Raw genomic sequence first — 24485 nt, 5'->3', positions numbered from 1 at the left:
CAACACTCCCAGGTATATACCTGCGGTAGACAGAATAAAGACTGTGCCCCTCCCCCAAAGATGTTCATGTGCTAATCTTGGGAACCTGTGGCCATGTTACCTTACCTGGCGAATGGTACATTGCAGACTGACTGAGCGTACAGACCTTGAAATGGGGAGAATTACCCTGAATTAAATGGGTGGACTCAATCTAATAACATCAATTCTTAAAAGCCAGGAACCATTCCCACTGTGGTCAGCGAGAGATGGTACTATGCAGGAGTAGTCAGAGATAAGTCGTGGGAGATGGAGTCGAAGTTGCTCTTGCCTGCTTTGAAGATAGAGAAGAAGAGTCATGAGCCAAGGAATGCAGAATCCTCTAGAAGCTGGGAATGCCCTCAGCTGGAAGCCAGCAAGAAAATGGGAACCTCCATCCTAAAGCAGCAAGAAACTGAACTCAGCCAACAACCCAAATGAACCAGGAAACAGGTCTTACCCTAGATCCTCCAGAAAGGAAGCCATCCGGCTGACCTCTTGATTTGAGCCTGGTGAGAACCAGGCCAGATTCTGACCTACAGAGCTGTGAGATACTTAATGTGTGTTGTTTTAAGCTGAGAACTTCATAGTAATTTGTCAAAGCAGTGATAGGAAACTAATACAATACCCAACAGCAATGTGTACAGTGATGTTCATAGCAGTGTCATTTGTAAGAGCCCCAGAGTGGGCAATATCCCATGTGGCCACTAACAGGATTGGCGGATGAACTGGCCTGGGCATACAATGGGGCAGGAGAGCACGGAGAACAGAGGGTGGTGGCAGCCCTGTGTGAGTCTCACAGCATGATGGGGACAGACTGTGTGGTTCCATATCAGTAAAGTTCAAACAGGCGGAACCATGCTCCACTGATGGAGGGCAGAACGGTGGTTGTCTTTGTGGGAGGAAAGACTGAGAAGAGGCACAAAGGGGTTTTGGGGGTGCTGGAAACATTCTGTATCTTGATCTGAGCAGTGTTTACAAGGATGTGTTTACTCAGATGACTGGTGTATTTTCCTGCCTGCATGTTATACTTCAAGTAAAAAGTCCACATAAGAAGAAGTGGTCTGGAGGCCGGCCCTGTGGCCTAGTGGTTAAGTTCGCACACCCTCCTTCAGTGGCCCAGGGTTCACTGGTTCGGATCCTGGGTGTGGACCTACACACCACTCACCAAGCCATGCTGTGGCAGCATCCCACATAGAAGAACTAGAAGGACTTACAACTAGGATATACAACTATGCACTCGGGCTTTGGGGAGAAAAAAAAAAGAATAAGAAGAAGATTGGCAACAGACGTTAGCTCAGGGCCAGTCTTCCAAAAAAAAAAAAAGTGGTCTATCTATTTGGATTATTAAACTTTTTAAAAATTTAAACTAAAGACCATTTTATAATAGTTATCTGTTCTCTCTCATTTACTTTTTGCCTATCCTCTGATTTTTCATCACGGAATATTCCTCTTAGGCGGGAGAATAGAAAAATCCAGTGAAATGCCACCAAACATCATAGTACACTGAATGAATTTAAATGTTTACACTTTCACACACTCTACTTTTCAATTGTATTTATTTATTTATTTGAAGAGCATCAGTTTCTTCTCCCCAGAAGCAAGTATTGCACTGTTACCATTTTCCTGTATTTCCTTTCAGAGACTTTTCTATCACATTGTGTGTGTGTGTGTATACATATATATATAATTTTTTCTTTTTTTTGCATGAATGATAGCAAACTATACATATGGGTCTGTACTTGCTTTTCTCACACCTGAAGCAAAGTCATAATTTTTCATAGCTGAGCAGATATACAATCATCAAACAGTTGACTAATTCCCCTATTGATGGACATTTAGGTTGTTGCCAGTCTTTTGCTATTGTAAATAATGCTGCAATAAATATCCTTAAATGCCTATAATTTTGCATAATCACAGGTTACTTTTCAGTAATTTATTTCAAATCAATAAGCATTGATTTGAAGCTATGGTGGATGTTAACTTTCCTTCCATTTTAAAAATGGACTACCTAATGAGAAGAATACTCTTCTTAATGAATTCGTTTATCCAAAGATACTTCAGTGCCTAACTTCAGGTTAGACAAAGCCTAAACAAGAAAATTAATCACATATCTATAAAGGTTTGTATTTTTCAAATGATGTATTAGCTTCCTGTGGCTGCTGTAACAAGTACCACAAACTGGATGGCTTAGAAAAGCGGAAATTTGTTGTCTTACAATTCTGGAGGCCAGAATCTTCCTCAAAAAAAAAAAAAAGATAACGAGAGGCCAGCCCCCTGATTGAGTGGTTAAGTTTGCACGCTGCACTTCAGCAGCCCAGGGCTTTTCTGGTTCAGATCCTGGGTGCAGACCTAGTACCGCTCATCAGGCCATGCAGTCGCATCCCACATAACAATCAGAAGGACCTACAACTAGAATATACAACTATGTACTGGGGGACTTCGGGGAGAAGAAGAAAAAAAAAAGGAACATGAATCTGAATCCTGAGTTTGAGAGACCTGGGACACATCCGGGTGGAGACTAAAAATACTAGAAGAGCAATCTGCCTGAAAACACAGATTTGGAAGGCACTAGCAAACAGGCAGTAGCTAAAAGATGGAAGTGACGACTTGGAAAGGCCAGTGTTCACATGGCGGGTAAGGAGCTAGGAAATGACTTGGGAGCGGGCCTGGGAGGAGCGCAGAGGACTGCCAGGAGAACAGGGTGCCAGAGAGCCAGCGGAGAAAAACTTCAAGAGGAGAAAAGTGCGATGCCGCAGAAAGGGAAGAGGAAGGCAGACTGCACAGGGACCCCTGGATGTGGTAATTAGCAGGTTTTTGTTGACTTTAGAAGTCAGATTGCAGTGGATGCGAGGAATGGGAAGTGAGTGAGTAGGGTAACATTATCTGCAAGGAAAATAAGCTCCATCTTCTGGCGTAATAACACGTTTCAGGTTGATTAACCACAGTACTGACCTATTTTCCCGTCCTCCTGTTTGGGGATGTCTGGGCTCTCATTTAGCGCTTCCTTCGGAGGATGCTGGCCTTCCAGGTCTGTCTGACAAGCGCAGAACTGATGCTGATCTCTGCTCCTGAAATGCCCTTGTCCTTCATGGACTCAAAGGCTGCCCATGGCTCAAATCCTGGCTCACGTGCTGTCTCCTCCTGAAAGTCTTCTCCAGTCTTCCTAGCTGCAAGTTAGCTTCCCTCCTCTGAATTTCTACAGTATTTATCTGAACAGCTCTTTTTTTTTTTTTTGATGATGATTGGCCCTGAGCTAACTGCTGCCAATCCTTCTCTTTTTTGCCGAGGAAGACTGGCCCTGAGCTAACATCCGTGCCTATCTTCCTCTACTTTATATGTGGGATGCCTACCACAGCATGGCTTGCCAAGTCATGCCATGTCCGGACCTGGGATCCGAACTGGCAAACCCCAGGCTGCCGAAGTGGAGCATGCGAACTTAACCACTGTGCCACTGGGCTGGCGCCTGTACAGCTCTTAAAGTATGCTTTGCTTTAAAACTTTATTCTTTTTATTATAATTATTGGTGTTTTCTGTCTTTTCTTCTCTACTAGACTAAAAGCTTCAGACATGGCTGATCCACCTTGATATTCCCAAGGGTCTCATATTTCTTCACATTTACATTAGATATTAATATTTAATACGTGCTGGCTGTTCAATAAATATTTGTTTAGTAAATTAATAAAGGGAGACTAACTGGACCCAACAGGATAACAATAAAATAGAGTCCAGCCATCTGACACAATGTGCATATCTTCGATTAAATGCTCTTTGCAAATGAAAACAGGAATTTTTTTTTTTTAAAGATTGGCACCTGAGCTAACATCTGTTGCCAATCTTCTTTCTCTCTTCTTTTTCTTCTCCCCAAAGCCCTCCACTACATACTTGTATATTCTGGTTGCAGGTCCTTCTAGTTGTGGTATGTGGGACACCGTCACAGCATGGCTTGATGAGCGGTACCATGTCCGTGCCAGGATCCAAACTGGCGAAACCCTGGGCCACCAAAGCAGAGCGTGCGAACTTAACCACTCGACCACGGGGCAGCCCCCCAAAAACAGGAATTTTGAAGTCAGCAGAAGCAAAGAGTTAAACGCTAAACACCTAACCTGAGCCAAAGTATCCCAAATCCAGGAAGTAATGTAAACGCCAGCCAAGGGTGGAACTGCTACAGTAAATCACACATTACGGGCTAAATTGTGTCCCCTTAAAACTTGTGTTAAAGGTGAAGCTCTAACCCCAGTACCTCAGACAATGACAGTATTTGGAGACAGGCCCTTTAAAGAGGTGATTAAGTCAACACGAGGTCATATGGATGGGCCCTAGTCCAATCTGATTGGAGTCCTTATAAGAAGAGGAAGAGACACCGGGAGTGTGTGTGACCAGAGGCACGGCCATGTGAAGAGGCAGCAAGAGGATAGTCCCCTGCTGGCCAACGAGAGAGGCCTCAGAGGAGGCCCACCCTGACAGCACCTTGATCTGGGACTTCCAGATTCTGGGACATTTTGTTATGGCACCCAAGTGACTACTACACCATGGTAGTAAGGAGCCACACAAGTGCTAAAGAAGCGATGGTTTCCAGTGGGACAGACCAAGACTTAGTCATTACTTTCTGTGTGATTTTCAGCAAGTAAAACTGCCTCTCCAAGCCAGTTCTCGCATCACTACAAGGGAGACAGTCATCCCTCTATGGCTGTTATGAGGAATATGTACGATATACATGTAACACCAGAACCAGAAGTAGCACTCAATAAAGGCAACTCTTTTTTTCTTTTTTTGAGGAAGATTAGCCCTGAGCTAACATCTCCTGTCAATCTTCCTCTTTTTGCTGAGGAAGACTGGCCCTGAGCTAACATCCGTGCCCATCTTCTTCTACTTTATATGTGGGGACACTTACTACAGCATGGCCTGCCAAGTGGTGCCATGTCTGCACCCGGGATCTGAACCGGTGAACCCCAGGCCACCGAAGTGGAACATGCGCACTTAACTGCTGCACCACTGGGCCAGCCCACTCTTAACTCTCATAGCAATGAGATGGAATATTATACAAGCATTAAAATGAATACTCTGAAGACCATGTAGCAGCATGTCTTGTTATATATCATATTAAATATGATACTTTTAATGATTATTATTAATATATAATTTAAGATATTTAATGTATCAAATACAAGAAAAATTTAAATATTATATTAAAAATTAAGAATATACTATTAAATAAGAGAAAGCAAAACCAAAATTATACAAAACTCTGCTAGTTACTACATAAAAAATTATCCATACTTGTTGACAAGATTAAAAGGCAATATGTAAGTAAGAATATAGTTGTTTAATGTGGAATCAGTTAGGACTCTTTACTACAGGGGGAAAGAAAACTAAACTTGAACTAACTAAGGCCAAAATTGGAATTTGTTTGCTCCCAGATCCCAAGGCGGGGTTGAGCAATGGAGCCACGGAAGAGCAGGAATCCAGCTGGCCCCTTGGAACAACTGCGCCCAGGAGTTTCAACATCTTTGAGAGTCTCTTTCCTTCTCTAGTTCCTGCTGTTGGCCTCATTCCTACTGACTGCAGTTGGCTTTGTCTCCATGCAGAAAACACGGCCTCCCCCAGTCACACTTAACAGCTTCTGCCCCCAGAGAGGGACTCGTTGCACGCTGAGCAGCAAGGCTGCTGTTCAGTCCGCATGTGCTGGTAATGGATACTGACGATCAGCCTGGAATCAGGTTCAAATAACCCAGAGAAGGGAACCATTGGCATTACTTTTTGTTCAATCAGCCATAGGCAAGGGGCCAGGTCACATAAGAGCATTCCCCCTCCCGCATGAATCGTAGGCTTGAAGCGATGGAAGGAGCAGTTCCCAAGAACGAGGGTTGGTACTGGACACATCAGAAAAATACATATCTGGGGCCCCCCAGGTGGCGCAGCAGTTAAGTTCACACATTCCGCTTTGGCGGCCTGGGGTTCACTGGTTTGGATTCCGAGTGCAGACCTACACACGGCTTGGCAAGCCATGCTGTGACAGGCATCCCATACATAAAGTACAGGAAGATGGGCATGGATGTTAGCTCCGGACCAGTCTTCCTCAGCAAAAAGAGGGGGATTGGTGGCAGATGTTAGCTCAGGGCTAATCTTCCTCAAAATAAAACCCAGCATATCTAATATGCACCTGTATGTTCACTGCAGCATTATTCATAATAGCCAAGACTTACAAGCAACCTAAGGGCCCAGCAACAGATGAATGGATAAAGATGTGGTATATACATATACAATGGAATAGTACTTAGCCATAAAAAATATAAAATCATCCCATTTGCAACAACATGGATGGACCCTAAGGGTATTATGCTAAATGAAATAAGCCAGATAGAGAAAGACAAACTCCATATGATTTCACTCATATATGGAAGATAAACAAACACATGGACAAAGAGAACAGATTGGTGGTTACCAGAGGAAAAGGGGGTGGGAGGGTGGGGGAAAGAGGTTAAGGGACAGATATGTACAGTGACGGATGAAAACTAGACTATTGGTGGTGAGCACAATGCAGTCTATGCAGAAACTGATATATAATAATGTACACCTGAAATTACACAACGTTATAAGCCAAACGACCTCAACAACAAAAACAAAAAGATGAAATCTTGCCCTTTGCAACATGGATGGACCTTGAGGGTGTTATGCCAAGCGAAATAAGTCAGATGGAGAAAGACAAACTCTTTATGAGTTCACTCATATGCGGAAGATGAACAAACAAACACCCAGATACAGAGAACAGATGGGTGGTTACCAGAGGGGAAGGGGGGGAGGGTGAAAGGGGTAAAGGGGGCATATGTGTGGTGACGCATGGAAACTAGACTCTTGCTGGTGAACATGATGTGACGTATACAGAAGTCGAAATACAATGATGTACACCTGAAATTTATACAATGTTATAAACTGATGTGACCCCAATGGTGCAGCGGTTAAGTGCACACATTCCACGTCAGCGGTCCAGGGTTCGCTGGTTTGGACCCCGGGTGCGGACATGGCACAGCTTGGCAAGCCATGCAGTGGTAGGCGTCCCACATACAAAGTAGAGGAAGATGGGCACGGATGTTAGCTCAGGGCCAGGCTTCCCCAGCAAAACGAGGAGGATTGGCAGCAGTTAGCCCAGGGCTAATCTTCCACAAATAAATAAATAAATAAAAAATTTAAAAAACCACATATCTACTATATGTGTAGTTATGGCTTTTCTTTTCCAAAATGTTAAAATATGATCACTTTAAAAAAAAGAAAAAGTTTTGGGTGGTGAAAATCATCTTTCTCAATTTTATTTCTACTCTGTCTTAATTCGAATGACCTGCAGCTTATCTGTCCAATTTATGGTTCAACGTGTTCACCATGCATTGGGAGTCCTCACGAAAACGGGGTGATTGATGTCCAGCTTAGTGTCACCTGTGGTTCTCTCTTGGTTGAGCATCAAAATAGTTCATTTGTTTGGTGTTATACATCATATTTGATGTGTCCAATTTCCTCCAAGATTTTGAGCATTTGGGTTGAATTTGATTCACTGTTATACCCATGTTTAATCTCCCCAAGCACCAACCAGAAAAAAACAGACCTCTGCTTTGACACACAGACACAGCTAGACATCTTCATCTTTTCCCTCAACATATGTAGATAAATTTTTTTAAAGATAAATTTGCATACAAATGCAAAGAATCTATTTCAAGGTCTTGTGTAAAGAGTTTTAGAAATAGCTTCCAAATTCTTACTCTTGAATATCCCCTGGTACCAGGAGATAATTTGACTGCCGAGATATTCACAGAAGAGATGAGAAAAAATGATTGATTTCTGGACGTGTTTAATTTCACAGAATCTGAAGCTCAGAATCTGATTTCCAGTTCTTGTAGGTACAACCATGCCATGGAGAAATGATTTTAAAAGATGAAGATTTAGTGAGAGCCTAATAAGTTTTTCAGTCCAGCTCTCAAGATTCTCTAAATTTTAAGGAGCAATACCTGTCCAGTGGTTAGCAGGCGCTCATGGTGCACCAGGGGACAGAAATGACTTATGATACAATAGGAGCTTCCTGAACTGTTAAAGCAGCAAGGAAACAGAAGTGGGAATAGCAAACAGCCAAATAGAATAATCCCAGGGTAGCAGCTCTGACCCCAAGTACACCACTGCTATGAGGACAGAAATCACAGAAACTTCTAGAATGCTCAGGGCACAGGTTCCAGCGGGAACCCTTGGGCTCCCCAGGGTTTGTTTCTTTCCTTGGTGTCTGGTGTTTGCAAGGAGCCTGCATCCCCAGGCTCAAGGGTTTTTTTCAGAAACGCACAGGCCAAGCTCTCTGCCAGGCCACAGGGCAAGTACGGCAGAGAAAACACCCCATCGCACTCTGCTCGTTTTAAATGAAGGCCATCCTAATAAACAAACTAATAAGCAAAAGTTAGGAATCATGCCCAGTCCAACGTGCTGGAGAAGTGGGACCGTAAATGTGACAAAGAATTATATATTGGGATCATCGTTATAAACATCGCTTTAAAATTTCATTCACAGAGAACTAATTCTAGAGTTCATTATGGTTTCCTCAACACTTGTTTTTTACTGTAGTGGCACCTGTCTGATTCCCCGTGGGGAAAGGTGTCCTGGTCTTTTGCGAGATGAAAAGCACAGCCGTCGTAGATTTCCAGTCAATACACCAGAACATTGCACCCCTCCACACTTCAATTCCCTAAGTGTCTGGGAATTAAAGTCATTAATCTCTTTCTTTCTTTTTTTCTTTTTAAATCACAAGGGCCCTACAGGCATGGTGATTAGCAATTTTAGCCTTAAAAAAAAAGAATTTTAGCACAGCTGCCAGAAAACAGACAAACAGAACAGCTGGGAAGACGGTCTATTTTTGCCTTCCATTTAGTTGGCAAAACCAAATTCCCTTTTGGAAAGAATTTTCCCCCCGCCCACTCCACTTGACTCCACTACGTTTATCCCCTGCCTTTTCCTATATCTTTTATTTATTTTTTCTTTCCTGAATGCTGCTATCTTTTTATTCGCTGGGCATTTTAAAATTTTTTTCATTCATTTAACAGATATCCCTTGCGTGCTTAGTACAGGTGAAGTGCTAGGCTCTGTGGGACCGTAGAAAGATAAACTAAACATGCGCACCGGCATCAAAAAGCTTATTATCCCTCTAGAAGATATCACTGGTACATTAGTAAGGATAATGGAAAGTGAAAGGTAGTAAGGGACAAAGTAAATAGAGAGCGACACAGAAGCTCGGAAGGAGAGAGATTCATTCCAGCTTGAGGGTTCAGTGAAAGTTCACAGAGGAGGTGTGTGGAGAAAGGGTATGCTCGGCGGAGAAAACGGCAGGAGCAGAGGCAGGCGGGCATGACAGTTATCTCTGAAAAACGAGGAGGGACTGAGTTTGTCTAGAGCAGCAGTTCTCAAGGTGTGGTCCCCAGACCATGAGCATCAGCACCGCCTGAGAACCTTCTAACAAGTGTTAGAGACGTCAATCATCAAGCCCCACCCCAGATCTACTCAGTCAAAAACTCCATGGTGAGGGGCCTGCCCAGTGGTGTGGTGGTTCACAGGTTCAGATCCTGGGTGCAGACCTAGACACTGCTCATCAAGCCATGCTATGGTGGTGTTCCACATACAACGTAGAGGAAGGTTGGCACACATGTTAGTTCAGGCCCAATCCTCCTCACCAAAAAAAAAAAAAAACACACCTCCTTAGCGGGACTCTGCAGTCTATGGTGTAACAAGCTCTCCAGGAGATTCTGATGCATATCCAAATTTGAGAGTCACTGAGTAAAGTTATATGGCATATGGGGGTACATGGGGCAGGAAAGCAGCTTTAAAAATAATATTGGAATAAACAAAAGAAAATCAGACTTTAAATGAAAGGTTGGAAAAATGGGAGTACATCCAACTTTTGCACATCAAAGGACACAATCAACTGAGTGAAAAGGCAACCTATGGAATGGGAGAAAAGATTTGCAAATCATATATCTGATAAAGGGTGTTAACCAGAATAGATAAAGGATTTCTACAACTCAACAACAACAACAAATCAAATAACTTGATTGAAAAATGGCCAAAGGGGGGCCAGCCTGGTGGCGCAGTGGTTAAGTTCCCACGTTCCACTTCAGTGGCCTGGGGTTCACCGGTTCAGATCCTGGGTGCGGACATGGCACCGCTTGGCACGCCATGCTGTGGCAGGCATCCCACATATAAAGTAAAGGAAGATGGGCACGGATGTTAGCTCAGGGCCAGTCTTCCTCAGCAAAAAGAAGAGGATTGGCAGTAGTTAGCTCAGGGCTAATCTTCCAAAAAAAAAAAAAATTAATTAATTAAAATGGCCAAAGGACTTGAATGGGAATTTTTCCAAAGATGATATATAAATGACCAACGAGTATGTGAAAAGATGCTCAACATTAGTAATTATCAGAGAAATGCAAGTCAAAATCACAATGAGACATCACCTCACACCCATTAGGATGGCTGCTGTCAAAACAAAGAAAATAAGTGTTGTTGAGGATGTGGAGAAATCAGAACCCTTGGGCACTGCTGGTGGGATTATAAAATGTGTAGCCCCTATGAGAAACAGTATGAATGTTTCTCAAAAAGTTAAAAATAGCAGTGCCATAGGATTCAGCAACCCCACTTGTGGGTATGTATCCAGAAGGATTGAAGGCAGGTCTCACAGAGATATTTGCACACCCATGTTCATTGCAGCACTGTTCACAACAGCCAAGAGGCAGAAGCAGCCCAAGTGTCCCTTGACGTATGAACGGATAAACAAATGTGCATATCCATACAATGGAGTATTGTTCAGCCTTAAAAATGTAGGAAATCCAGGGGCCGACCTGGTGGCATAGTGGTTAAGTGCGCACATTCTGCTTCTCGGCGACCTGGGGTTCACCCGTTTGGATCCTGGGTGCGGACATGGCACCGCTTGGCACGCCATGCTGTGGCAGGCATCCCACATATAAAGTAGAGGAAGATGGGCATGGATGTTAGCTGAGGGCCAGTGTTCCTCAGCAAAAAGAGGAGGATTGGCAGCCAATGTTAGCTCAGGGCTAATCTTCCTCAAAAAAAAAAAAAATGTAGGAAATCCTATCACAATATGGATGAAGCTTGAGGACATTGTGCCAAATGAAATAAGCCAGTCACAAAAAGGCAAATACTGTAGAATTCCACTTATGTGAGGTATCTAACGTAGTCAAATCCACAGAAACGGGAAGTAGGATGGTGGTTGCCTGGGGCTGGGGGGAGGGGAAAAGAGAGTTGTTGTGTAATGTCTATGAAGTTCCAGATTTGCAAGATGAAAACTTTCTGGAGATCTGTTTCACTACACTGTGAATATACTTAACACTGCTGAACCATATGCTTTAAAATGGTTAAGATGGTAAGTTTTATGTTATGTATTTTTTTTTATCATTTTTTGTGTGTGTGAGGAAGATTGGCCCTGAGCTAACATCTATGCCAATCTTCCTCTCTTTTATCAGTGGGATGCCGCCACAATATGACTTGACAAGCAGTGCATAGGTCCACACCTGAGATCCAAACTGGCGAACCCCGAGCTGCCAAAGCGGAACATGTAAACTTAACTGCTGCCCCATTGGGCCAGCCCTGACTATTAGTTCTAAACAGTTTATAGTATTGTTTATTCTAGTCCCTTGTTGATCTCTTGTGTAGTTGCTCTATTATTGAAAGCAGGGTATCGAATCTCTGACTATTATTGTTGAGTTGTCTCTTTCTCCCTTCATTTCAGTCAGTTTCTGCTTCACGGATTTGAGACTCTGTTGTTTACTGCATCCATGTTTGTGTAGTAGTTAGCTAGAGTGGCCAGAACACAACACCACAGATGGGGTGGCTCAAACAACAGAAATTTATTTTCTCACAATTCTGGATGCTGGAAGTCCAAGATCAAGGTGCCCTCAGGCTTGGTTTCTTCTGAGACCTTTGTTCTTGGCCTGCTGGTGGCCACCTCTTGCTGCCTCTTCATGTGGTTGTCCTCCTGTGCATCCCTTGTGTATATGTATTCTAATCTCGTTTTCTTATAAGGACACCGGTCCATAGGATTAGGACCTACTCTACAGGCCTTGTTTTAACTTAATTACCTCTTTAAAGACCCTATCTCTTAATATAGTCATATTCTGAGATACTGGGAGTTAGAGCTTCAAAATATAACTTTTGGCAGGGACATAATTCAATCCACAACAGTTTATAATTGTTATATCTTCTTGATAGACATCTTCCTTTCTCTCTATTAACATTTTTTGTCTTTTTTTCCCCCTGAGGAAGATTAGCGCTAAGCTAACATCTATGCCAATCTTCCTCCCCTTTACACATGGGTCGCTGACACAGCCTGGTTGACAAGTGGTGTGAGTCCACACCCAGGACCTGATCCCACGAACCCAGGTCACCAAAGCAGAATGCATGCCAAACTTAACCACTATGCCAAGGGGCCAGCCCCAACATTTCTTGTTTTAAAGCCTATTTTTCTCTGATATTAGTATATCCACTTCAGCTCTTTTTTGGTCACTGTTTGCATAGTTTATCTTTTTTCAGAGTTTTACTTTCAAGCTACTTATGTCTTTTGAACCTGAACTGTGTCTCCTGCAGACAGCAAATAGTTGAATCATGAGTTTATTTTTTAATCCATTCTGCCAATATGTACCTTTTAATTTGAGTATTTAATCCATTTATATTTAATGTAATTACTGATAAAGTAGGATTTATTCTGTAATTTTGCCATTTATTTTCTATGTCTTATGTCTTTTTGTTCCTCTATTCCTCCATACTATCTTCTTGTGTGTTAAATATTTTGTATTGGTAGATATTTTCTTAATTATAAAATATAAATATTATGTTTGTTAAATATAAATATTTTGTTTGTTAGATATTTTGTAGTCTACCATTTCTATTCCCTGGCTGTTTCTTATACCAGTGTTGTTTAGCAATTTTCTTAGTGGTTTCCCTGGAGATTAAAATTAACATCCTAATTTATAACAACCTCGTTTAGATTCACACCAACTTAATTTCAATCATACACGAAAACATTGCTCCTGTATAGATCTGTTCCCTCTCTCTCCTTTGTGCTGTTATTGTCACACAGGTTACATTTTTATAAATTGTGTGCCCAGCAACACAGATTTATAAGCGTCGCTGCATGGTGTTCTTCTTTAAATCAGACAGAAGAAAAAAAGCATCACAAACAAAAAATAAAGTTATGCTGTATTTTATATTTACCTATGTAGTTCCTTTTACCAATGTCCTTTATTTCTCCATGTGGATTCGAGTTACTGTCTAGTTCCTTTCATTTCAACCTGCCTTACAATTTTTTAAAAGATATCCTTTAGGATTATCCTAGGAAATTGAAATGGTACCCTAGAACATAGGCCAATTTTCTCATCACTCTTAGGGAGGAGAGAATTTTCAGAGGTCCTTTCTCTGCCGTCTCGCTGGTATCCTTTGTTATTGCATCTGGAACCTGGGCCGAGCTTTGTTCCCTCTACTCAATGTGGTCTTCATGGCGTGGGGCAAGGCCCCTGCCTCTTTCTCTGACCCTCGCCCTTCTCTCTCTCAGAGTATGGATGCAGCTCTGGACAGTGCCGTAAAGCATACATTGCAGTGCTAACATCGGCCATTAAATCTAAACAGATTTACTCCGAAGGAAGTAGGTGATGGTTTCCCCTGGCTTTGTGCTGGAGGCAGTATCAGGAGACTTGCCCGCTGTGAGCTCACTCTAGCTCCTCTCTCCTCCTTTCTCGTTTCCTCCACCCTGCCCCTAAGATAAGGCAGGGTTGGGACCCACCTGAGTTGACTTGGTCATCCCCACGTCTGAAGCAATTCAAAATCATGGGTCCTGCTGACATGGTGGCAAGAACATCGATTTCAGGGTCACAGATAACTTGGTCACAGTGATGCCACTCACTACAGGTGTCCCCGGAAAGTTCCTCAACAGTACTGAGCCTCAGTTTACTTTTCTGTAAGACGTGGGCAATGATATTCACCTTGGGAGTCTTAAAAAGATTAAACTAAGAAACAAATGTGTTTGAAGTGCCCGGTATACTGCCATGCACAAAGCTGGTGCTTGACAATGATCATGAGCATTATAACTATATGCTGAGCATATGGTTGGTGCTTGAAAACAATAACTATGCCTCCACGTTATCCTTATAGCCTCATCTATAATTTTTTCCTTTATTAAACCCACCTTATTCCCTGAAAGTTCTCCTTACATCCAACCTAAATTCCAGACTATATTTAACTCCTTTGTTTTGGCCCTGGTTGGAAACGAAAAGAAGTGGCTATGAACTCACTTACGTTACCGTGACCCTTCACAGCAGTTTTAGAGCCGTCTCCTGGCTCCGTTATCATTAATCGAGATTACTTTGACTGGCCTGCTTGACTCTCAGTCCCTTTATTCCTCCTGTGATGGTCCCTTGTCCTCTTTTGCCCTTCTCTTTCTTCTCCCTTCCTATGTGTATTAATTGATGTCTTTTGTAGGTCACTGTGCTATTAAGGTCAAGGTCTGTGTCTCTGGGACTCGGATTCAGCTGTCAGGCTTCCCTCAGCTTCTAAGACAATTCGAGACGGGGCTGAAGCTGCTCTGAGAGGCAGAGAGGCTGCAAGAGACACAAAGCCTGGATCTGATGGACAACCAGGACGACTGGAGATGACAGACACAATCTCTTTAGACCTATTTTCTTGAGGTCAAAAAACTCAAGAGATGGGGCAGGGTGGGGAATGTTCAGAAATAACTATAAACACCAGCCTTGCACACACATAAAATACGGATCAGGAAATGCTGCGCTTATTTCATTATTTTTCACAAAAGTTTCCCTCAGACGTTTCAATCTCTTTTGCTAACAGATGTTTGCCCTAAATTCTATTCATTCGCTCTTCCTTCATTTATTTTCCGTTATCTCTTCTACTCGATTTATTACGCACTTCATTGTCCTATTCCTTTTTCTTACTGGTTCGCTTGGCAGTTTACTGAGGGGTCACGCTTGTCCTCATTACAGGGCTTTCAAGGTCGTTTATTTGATATAATAGAAAGAATGAAATTTGGAAGCTGACGGCTCAGCCCCTGGGAGATGCACAACCTTGAAGGAGTAACAACGGGCCTATTTCACAATTACCTCCCTGAGCTGTTAAAAAGATGAGAAATTTTTATGCATACGCAAAATTGGAACATAGTGAGAACTCAAAAAATTAGAGCTTTTACTGCTGTTTTACAAAACTCCTGCATTTAGGGGCTGGCCCGGTAGTGCAGCGGTTAAGTGCCCATGTTCCACTTTGGCAGCCTGGGGTTTGCTGGTTCGGATCCCAGGTGCGGACATGGCACCACTTGGCAAGCCAAGCTGTGGTAGGCGTCCCACATATAAAGTAGAGGAAGAGACCAGTCTTCCTCAGCAAAAAAGAGGAGGATTGGCAGCAAGTAGCTCAGGGCTAATCTTCCCCCCCCACCCAAAAACAAAAACTCATGCATTAAATTTGTCTATGTTTTTTTACTGGATGCAGTAGGGTTACTTGGCCATAAAATAAGGACAACTCACTCCTAGTCAGTGGGGCCCGTTCTTGGAGTTGGTTTTTCAAGACTACGGATGAGCTGGACTGAATCATTCACAGGCTCCATTTCCCTCATGACCGTTGGCCAGCATGAGTGAGGAAGAGGAGCTGGACTATGTCTGTGGCAAAAATCCGGGCAGGTAGCGCTCAGTGTCCCCAGGCTCTGCTGTCAAACTGTCCACACTGTCTGGGGTCCGGCTAACTTCACAGTAGAATCGTCTTGGGAGTTGTTGTTGTTTTTTTTTTAATATCTCACACCCAGAGAATTTTTATTTTGGTCAGTGGTAAGGCTAATTATCTGAATTTTCAAAAGCCTCCTTGGTGATTCTCGTTGCTGAGTCAGTTTTCCCAAATTAGATAACAGCATCTTCTACTCCCAGGTGGCAGGTTTTCATCACATCCTCCAATTAAACTTTTCCATTCCCATTCTTAGCTTTATTTTTTTTATTTCATTTTTTGGTGAGGAAGATTGGCCCTGAGCTAATACCTGCCGCCAATCTTCCTCTTTAGGCTTGAGGAAGATTTTTGCTGAGCTAACATCTGTGCCAGTCTTCCTCTATTCTATGTGAGATGCTGCCACAGCATGGCTTGGTGAGCAGTGTGTAGGTCTGCACCCAGGATCTGAACCCGCGTACCCGGGGCTGCCAAAGTGGTGTGCATGAACCTAGCCACTACGCCACTGGGCTGGCCTCTCGTTCTTAGCTTAGATGAACTGGTTATGTAATACAGACCAGCACGCTACTGATGCCAAAGAGTTAAACTGTTGTCCCTCCCAGTTAATATTTGTATTGTGAGTGGTCCCATCTGGAGGACAGTGTTTTCCTCAAAGGAAAGATTTTGCATCAAGCCACTTCCTCCTCCAGGAAGCCATCTCTGATAGCCCAGGCTCAGCTAAGGGCCCTTCCTAGGTACTTGGAAACACCCAGCACACCCCTCCAGTTCAGCGCTTCTCACAGTTATCTTAGAACAGCTGCTTCCAGAGCTGAGTCTTCAGGGCCAGTGACTGCGTCTTTTTCATCTTTGTGCCTGAAGCACTAGCCCCGTGCCTGGGACACACCAGGTTCCCAATTATCTGACCTTTACTGAGTCACTGCTGTGTGCCGGATGCTTTACATGTTTCCATCCTTCCGTGAGGGGCTTTCACAGCAAGGGCAAATCTGGGCCTCTGACACGCTTTGCATCATGCTCCTCTTTCTGAATTCCCTATATTGTAATCCCCCTTCCTTCCAAACCAGAAACGTGGGCTTCATCCTACACTCTTCTTTCTCCCTCCAGCTCTTGTCCAATGAGTCCACGTCCTGTCCATTCTTCCTCCTGGAACTCTCTCTATCTGTCCCCTTTTGTCCTGGCCTCACAGTCACTGTCTCAGTTTCCTGAAATAGATGTCCAACTCGCCCCCTCTCCTCCAACCAGCTTTCTTCCCATCTCTTCTTCTGACATCTGAAAAACTCTTCAATAAAACATCCTTCCATGGGGGATGGATAAACAGACTGTGGTATGTCCATACAATGGAATACTGCCCAGTAATAAACAGGAAAAAGTATGGATACATACAACACCTTGGAGGAATCTCAAAGGCATTGGGCTGAAGAAAGGAAGCCAGTCTCAAAAGTCTATGTACTATATGATTCCATTTATATGACTTTCTCAAAAAGACAAAATTGGACCTGGCTCAGTGGCATAGTGGTTAAGTTTGTGCGCTCCGCTTCAGCAGCCTGGGGTTTGCAGGTCTGGATTCCTGGCATGGACATACATACTGCTTATCAAGCCATGCTGTGGCAGCATCCTGCCTACGAAATAGAGGAAGATTAGCACAGATGTTAGCTCAGGGACAATCTTCCTCAAGCAAAAAGAGGAAGATGGGCAACAGATGTTAGCTCAGGGCCAATCTTCTTCACCAAAAAAGAAAAAAAAAGGACAAAACCGTAGTGAAGGAGAACAGATCAGTAGTTGCTGGTAGTTGGTGTAGGGGATAGGTGTGACCACAAACGGGTAGCATTAGGGACTTGTGGGGGGTGTGACAGAACTGCTCTGTATAGTGATTGTGGTGATAGTTACACAAAACTCTACATGTGTTGGAATTCATGGCACTATATGCCCCCAAAAAGGTCAATTTTAGATATGATAATTTTTAAAAATAGAATTAAACAAACAAAATGAAAATCCTAATTGTTTCTAAATTTGATGAATAGAATATACACATTAATAAATCTTACAGATGCAAAAAAAAAAAAAAAAAAAAAACCTCTTCAATGACTCCCTAAAGGCCAACTGAAAATATCCTGGTGCCTGATAAGATCTGTTATGATCCGACCCTAGCTTGCCTCTGGGGGCCGCCCCTATAAACTATATTTAGTCCTCGCCCCAAACACCCCCAGAACACACACTGTGTGCTCCAGTCCTGCCGAACTGCGCAAAGCTGCCCGGACGCACGGAGCTCTCCCTCGTTCCCTGGGGCCTCTGGACATGCTCTGCCCTGTGAGGACGCCTTTCGCATCCTATTCTCCCTGATGCCCACGTGGCTCATCCATGCCTCACCCTTCACCCCGCCACCACTCTGCTTTCAGTCTGTAACCTGCCCAGGTCCACCTCCCCTGACCCACTGTCCCTGGCCTCTGTGAAAGGCTCTTCCTCAGAAACCCCTTGGATCTCAGCCCCGCCTCCAGCTCTCTGTATTGTAATCCCCTGCTCATGTTGCAGTCTCCCCACAGATTGCAAACTCCCAGGGGGCAGACGCTGTTGCTTATCTCAACAGGTCCAGCAGACTGTCACAGTTTGAGGAATGGCTAAGTAAATGAGGTTCTAACTTCATGGATGTGACCAAAACCCATTATAAGGGAAGGCGAAAATGGTGTTTTAAATTATTCCATGCTAGTCCTTCTCTGGCTCCAAATACAATGGCTACCTATCTAAGATAAATCTAAGTAATTAGTAGGCAGACTTCCATCGAATTCTGAGCCCAGGAAGGGGTTAGAAGGGGAAAGGAGGCGCTGAGATTGATTGACAGTGTGTACGTGTCAGGCTCCCTGCGCATGCACCATCCCGTCCGTTCATGGTCAAGGTAACCCCGCGAAGCAGAGGTTAACAGCCCCATTTTACAAATGAGGAGCCAGGTTTCACGAGGCTTTGCCCAACCTTCCAGAGTCAGCAAGTGCTGGAGCTAGTGTTGGAACAATAACCATAGCTAGTGTTTCTGTCTCCCGGGTTTAATCCCTTGCATCCTTCATCTTATGAAATCCTTCTAACGATCGTGTGTAAATTGAGTTTTATACGCCTACTTCACACATGAGAAAACAGAAAATGAACACTTTAAGCAATTCCTCCAGAGTCACAGAGTGGTAGAGCTGAGTGTGTCTGACAGCAAAGGCTGTGTTCTTGGCCCCAGTGTGTTTCCTCCTTATCTGTCTCCCACAAAATCTACGCTCATTGTACACCCATCACCCACGCCAAACCCCGAGACTCAGGTGCTCTGCCCTCACACAGGGACTCCTCTCTCTGCCCTCCAACTAGCCTTAGGGAGACACACCCAACCCGATGAGGAGGGTCTCGGAAAATCTCTCAGATTCACATTGCGGCTTTTATAACAACACAACCCAGCCAACGTTGCTGAGCAAGAAAGAATCTCTTCCACAAATGAAGGCACAAATAAGGTTGATGGGGCCAGAGTTAATTCACCTTGGGATGAACATTCCTGCTGGTTTGAGAACATTTTCGTTTAGAAATTACACTCATTGAAGGGCAGCATCCATAGGCACTGAAACCATACAGGGAGGCCTTGTGCATGTTGATAGACGTGTGTCCCACGTATGGAACACATTTGAAAGAAATAAAGCTTTACCCAGTTTGAATTGAACAGGCTTTTAAAAAAAGAGCAGGGGCCGGCCCGGTGGCGCAGCGGTTAAATTCGCACGTTCCACTTCGGGTGGCCCGGGGTTCACCAGTTTGGATCCTGGGTGCAGACATGGCACCGCTTGACAAGCCATGCTGTGGCAGGCGTCCCACACGTAAAGTAGAGGAAGATGGGCACGGATGTTAGCTCGGGGCCAGTCTTCCTCAGCAAAATGAGGAGGATTGGCGGCAGATGTTTGCTCAGGGCTAATCTTCCTCCAAAAAAAAAAAAAAAAATAGAGCAAACTCATTGTGAGCTAGTATAATTGATAGGAAAAGAAGGAGTTAGACTTTCTAAAACAAAGAAAGCCAGTTGTGACCTCCGTTTACCCTCTGCTAGTATAATCCCGATGCTTGGCCACCTCCCCACAGGCTTTTGCTGCATGAATTAGACACATTTATTATGTCCAGAACATGCACTAACAGAGACTGCAGCGCAAAGATGAAAAATAAAGAAGTGAAGGGGAAAGGATGGCTCTTTATTATAGGTAGAAGATTCTTCTAAATTCTACTCCAGATTGGGCTGGGAGAAACCGCGGGTAAGAATGGCTGCACAGCGGGCTTGCTCATGAGAGCCGCAGGCACTGGCAGAGGAGGTGCTGGCCTTCTGTTTTCTGTTGCTTTCTGGTGGCTGACACTTAACTGTAACTGAGACTGAGTTCAGGTTTATTTTTTGCTCGTTCCCTGTATCCTGTCCTTGTCGTCGATGAGTTTTTCCCCCACCTGGGGCCCACTCCACCCTCCTTTCTGCTCGGCACTCTCTGTGTCATCAGCAAATCAGCTTGCAGGCCACAGGTCTTGTCTCTGGAGGACCAAGTGCGGATGCCTCCACTCAGCACGGCTGGGAGATGTTCATCAGATAAGGCACCTCTTGTCCTCAGGTGCAGGTTTAGAGCAAAAAGTCCCTTGGTTTCTCATTGGAAATCAGCTACAAACACAAGTCTTGTATGAATGTTTGTGGCCTGGGGTTCACTGGTTCGGATCCCGAGTGCGGACTTACGCACTGTTCATCAAGCCATGCTGTGGTAGGCATCCCACATATAAAATAGAGGAAGATGGGCATGGATGTTAGCTCAGAGCCAGTCTTCCTCAGCAAAAAAGAGGAGGTTTGGTGGCAGATGTTAGCTCAGGGCTAATCTTCCTCAAAAAAAAAAAAAAAAAAAAGACTCAACTGACTACAGAAGAGCTTTAAAATGAACTCCCAGATCAAGGACAGGCTGCTTCCTTGCTTCTCAGGAGGAAAGGGAGCTGGTCCTGTCGGAGAAGAAAGAAACTGCTCCCTGGGTCTCTCTCTCTCTCTCTCTCTCTCTTCAAGGCTGCAGTCATCTCTGTTTCTCTCTGTTGTGTCTACCTCATCCTTCTCTCTATGCAAATTGGGTGATTTCATTGCTGCTGAAAGTATCATGAAAATGTAAATGCCAGGCACAGATGCTGTCATCCTGGGCCAGGACTTGGTGTCCCTGATCCGGCTGTGTTCCCTGAAACATGAGCCAGAGCGCAGCAGAAGGAGGAGCCTTTTGGGCAGAATCAAAGGTACGTGTAGCAGTATGAAGGTGGGAGGGACAGGGGCAGGGTCAAGGGCTGGTGTGCTGGGGTCGGAGTTTGCATGATGGTGTCTGAGAGCGAAAGGGGGGAAGAGAAGGGAAAAGAAGGCAGGGGCAGGTCTGGAAAGGCCTGTGTGCCCGGCTAGGCACTGCGATTTCACTCTGCAACCAGGGGGTCAGGGGGAGGGGAGGGGTCCACTGAAGAACGTGGAGTGAGACACTGACATGGCCCGATTTGCATTTTAGGACGATGACTGGAGAAATCGGGCAGCCAGAGCTATCGTCTCCCATACGAGCTCACTTCCAGCTCTAGATTACAATAAAAGCAGCCTTGCTCCTAGCAAATAGCTAGGAGCGAGCAGATAGGAAAGCAGTCACACAACCTGTTGCATGAGCACGATGCAATCCTAGTTCTCTGCCCTTTTGGGGCCAAGACACCTCGCAGGAGGGAGCCAATCCATGGCAAATGCAGCAATGTTCTGAGGGCGGGAGGGCATCAGGCCCTCCTTAAAGGAGGAATCCTCCATTAGTGGAGGGGAGCTAGGGAGCCACACCAATAGATTTCTAGAATCCCTAGACTTAAGGAGCCACTCTGAAGGTGTTAGCCTTCAGGGCTCACTGATTCTGTTTGTTTTTTTTTTTTTTTGGTGAGGAAGATTGTCCCTGAGCTAACATCTGTTGCTAATCCTTTTCCCTTCGCCTGAGAAAGACTGTCACTGAGCCAACATCCCTGGCAATCTTGGTCCATTGTATGTGGGATGCTGCCACAGCATGGCTTGATGAGCGGTGCTAGGTTCACGCCCGGAATTGGAACCTATGAACCCCGGGCCACTGGAATGGAGCACGCGAACACAAGTACTTCACCACCAGGCCGGCCCCAAAGGCTCACTGATTCTTGCACTCGCTCATACAGGAGGAGGAAATGCCTGTGTGAGTCTTTATAGCAGCCGCTTGTCTTGATCACCTCATTTCCCAAAATTATCTTTAACATCCCTTATTTTAATCAACAAATGCTCTAGTGCAGATTAAGTGAGATATTTAAAGTGCCTTCTGGGAGTGGACTTCTGATTAGGGTCTTTTTTTCACTTTTTAAAATTATGGTAAAATCTACAAATATAATGAACCATTTTAACCATTTTTAAACCATTTTAAACCATTCAGACATTGTGCAGCCACCACTACTATCCATTTCCAGAATGCCGGCCCCTGGCAGCCACCATTCTAATTTCTGTCTCTATGAATTTGATGACTCTAGGTACTTTATATAAGTGGATTCCTTACAGTATTTGTCCTTTTGTGTCTGGCTTATTTCACTTAGGATAATGTTTTCGAGCTTCCTCCATGATGTAGCATGTATCTGAATTTTATTCCTTTTTAAGCCTGAATAATATGATGATCGGGGTCTTTTAAAAGTCAAGGAACCCCTCCCAGCACGTAGATTAAAGTTAACGTGCACAAACATACACACGTCAACCTGCGTGTGTCTGTGCTGCAGAGGTAAATCAGGACAGAATAGCTAGGGAAAATAATAAGCCTTAAATCATAAGGCTCTGCAGCAGTAAAAATGAAAGGAGGGGAACAAGTACAAAAACCCTCAGGAGACAAAATTAATCAAGTTTGGCTACTGGCTGAGGGGGGAGATGGTGGAATTCTGCGTGACTGGCAGCTTCCCGGCTGGATGAACTAGTAAGATAGAAAATCCAAGAGAAGGAGACGTTTTTAGGAAAGGGGGTCGAGTTCGTTTTGAAGTACTTGTTGATGTACAAAAAGGGCAGTTGAGTAGTCTGCTCTGGATCACAGAAAGAGACAGAGCTAAGGGGCACATGTGGGCATCCTGTGCAAGTTAGTGGCTACTGGAGCTGTGATCGGGCCGAGCTCACTCAGGAAGGAGATAGAGTAAGAGATGAGATGAGAAGAGGCCAGGGGAGGGCCTGGGACAGGCCTTGAGGGGCTGCCACATTGAAGGAGAGCCAAAACACGCTTGCAGGAGACCAAAGGGCAGGGGCCTGAGAAAAAGTCCAAGCTGGGAAGCCACAGAAAGATTTTCAAAGGCGAGTGGTCCACGGTGTCGAATTGCTGGATGAGAACAAAGATGGAGGCTAAGGCGTGTTCTCTGCTGGTGGTGACCAGGACAAAAGCAGCCCGCTGGAGGGGTGGGGACACATGCCAGATGGCAGAGAGTTGAGCAAGGACGGAGGGTAAGGTGAAGACCAATGCTCTGTAGACTGTTCTTCTAAGAAACTTGATTGTGAAAGGAGGGCAGTCTCTAAGGACATTGAGCAAAGTTTAGTGGTTGTTTATTTTAAAATCTAAAATAGATTTCAATGTTTGTATAAAAGAAAAAGTCAACAGAGGAAGGGAATTAAGATATGCCTGGGGCAGGGGAAGTGGCCCCGCGGAGTGGCAATTGCCCAGTGTTCAGACTGTAGCCTCTGTCATTGCCATCTGCTAGGATGCTGGAGTAAAGATGAAGAAGTTGCCGGAACTGATGAGTTGGAGAATTAATGAGAGCTCGGTGGCAAGGAAGAGCAGGAGATGCTCTGTTTTGGGCCAAAAAATTTTGGAAAACCCAAAGTGATTATTTTCCAGTGTATTAACAGTCCCCACCTGGGGAGATGCCACCCGGACACACACACAGAGGCACAAGCCTCCTGTGGCGGATGGATGACCAGGGTGGCCCAAATGCAGTGAACAGAGGACAACGGGGACAATGGCCTCTTCATTGTGCTTCTCTACTGTGGAGGACACAATAATGAAACTTGAGACAAAAATGCAAGGCCCAGCATTTACAAATGGACAGTTTAATGTGAAAGATCTACCATTTAATTTTGCTATGGGAACGAAAAAGGGGGCCTCCCATTCTTAAAGAGCACAGTGCCAAAAAAAGTCATATCCTCAAGTCATCGTCTTTATTAAATTAGAGCTGAAGATGATTGAAATCTCACATTCAAAAGCTAGAGATGGGGACTGGCCTGTGGCGCAGCAGTTAACTGCACGTTGCGCTTCAGTGGCCCTGGGTTTGCCGGTTCAGATCCCAAGTGCGGACATGGCGCTGCTCAGCAAGCCACGCAGTGGCAGGTGTCTCACATATAAAGTAGAAGAAGATGGGCACGGATGTTAGCTCAGGGCCAGTCTTCCTCAGCAAAAAGAGGAGGATTGGCAGTAGATGTTAGCTCAGGGCTAATCTTCCTCAAAAAAATAAAAAAATAAAAGATAGCAAAAAAAAAAAAGCTAGAGACGTTCTATTTAATTTCTTGTTTATTTTTAAATTTTTCTTCTTCTCCCCAAAGCTCCCCAGTACATACTTGTATATTCTAGTTGTAGGTTCTTCTGGTTATACTGTGTGGGACGCCACCTCAGCATGGCTTGATGAGTGGTGCTGGGTCCACGCCCAGGATCGGAACCAGTGAAAAACCCTGGCCCACCAAAGCAGAGCACATGTGAACCCAACCACTGGGCCACAGGGCC

The sequence above is a fragment of the Equus caballus genome, chromosome 31 (genome assembly GCF_041296265.1).
Source record: "Equus caballus isolate H_3958 breed thoroughbred chromosome 31, TB-T2T, whole genome shotgun sequence".
NCBI classification, from domain to species: domain Eukaryota; kingdom Metazoa; phylum Chordata; class Mammalia; order Perissodactyla; family Equidae; genus Equus; species Equus caballus.
The sequence above is the reverse complement of the archived record's forward strand: the minus strand, read 5'-3'. Positions refer to the sequence as shown.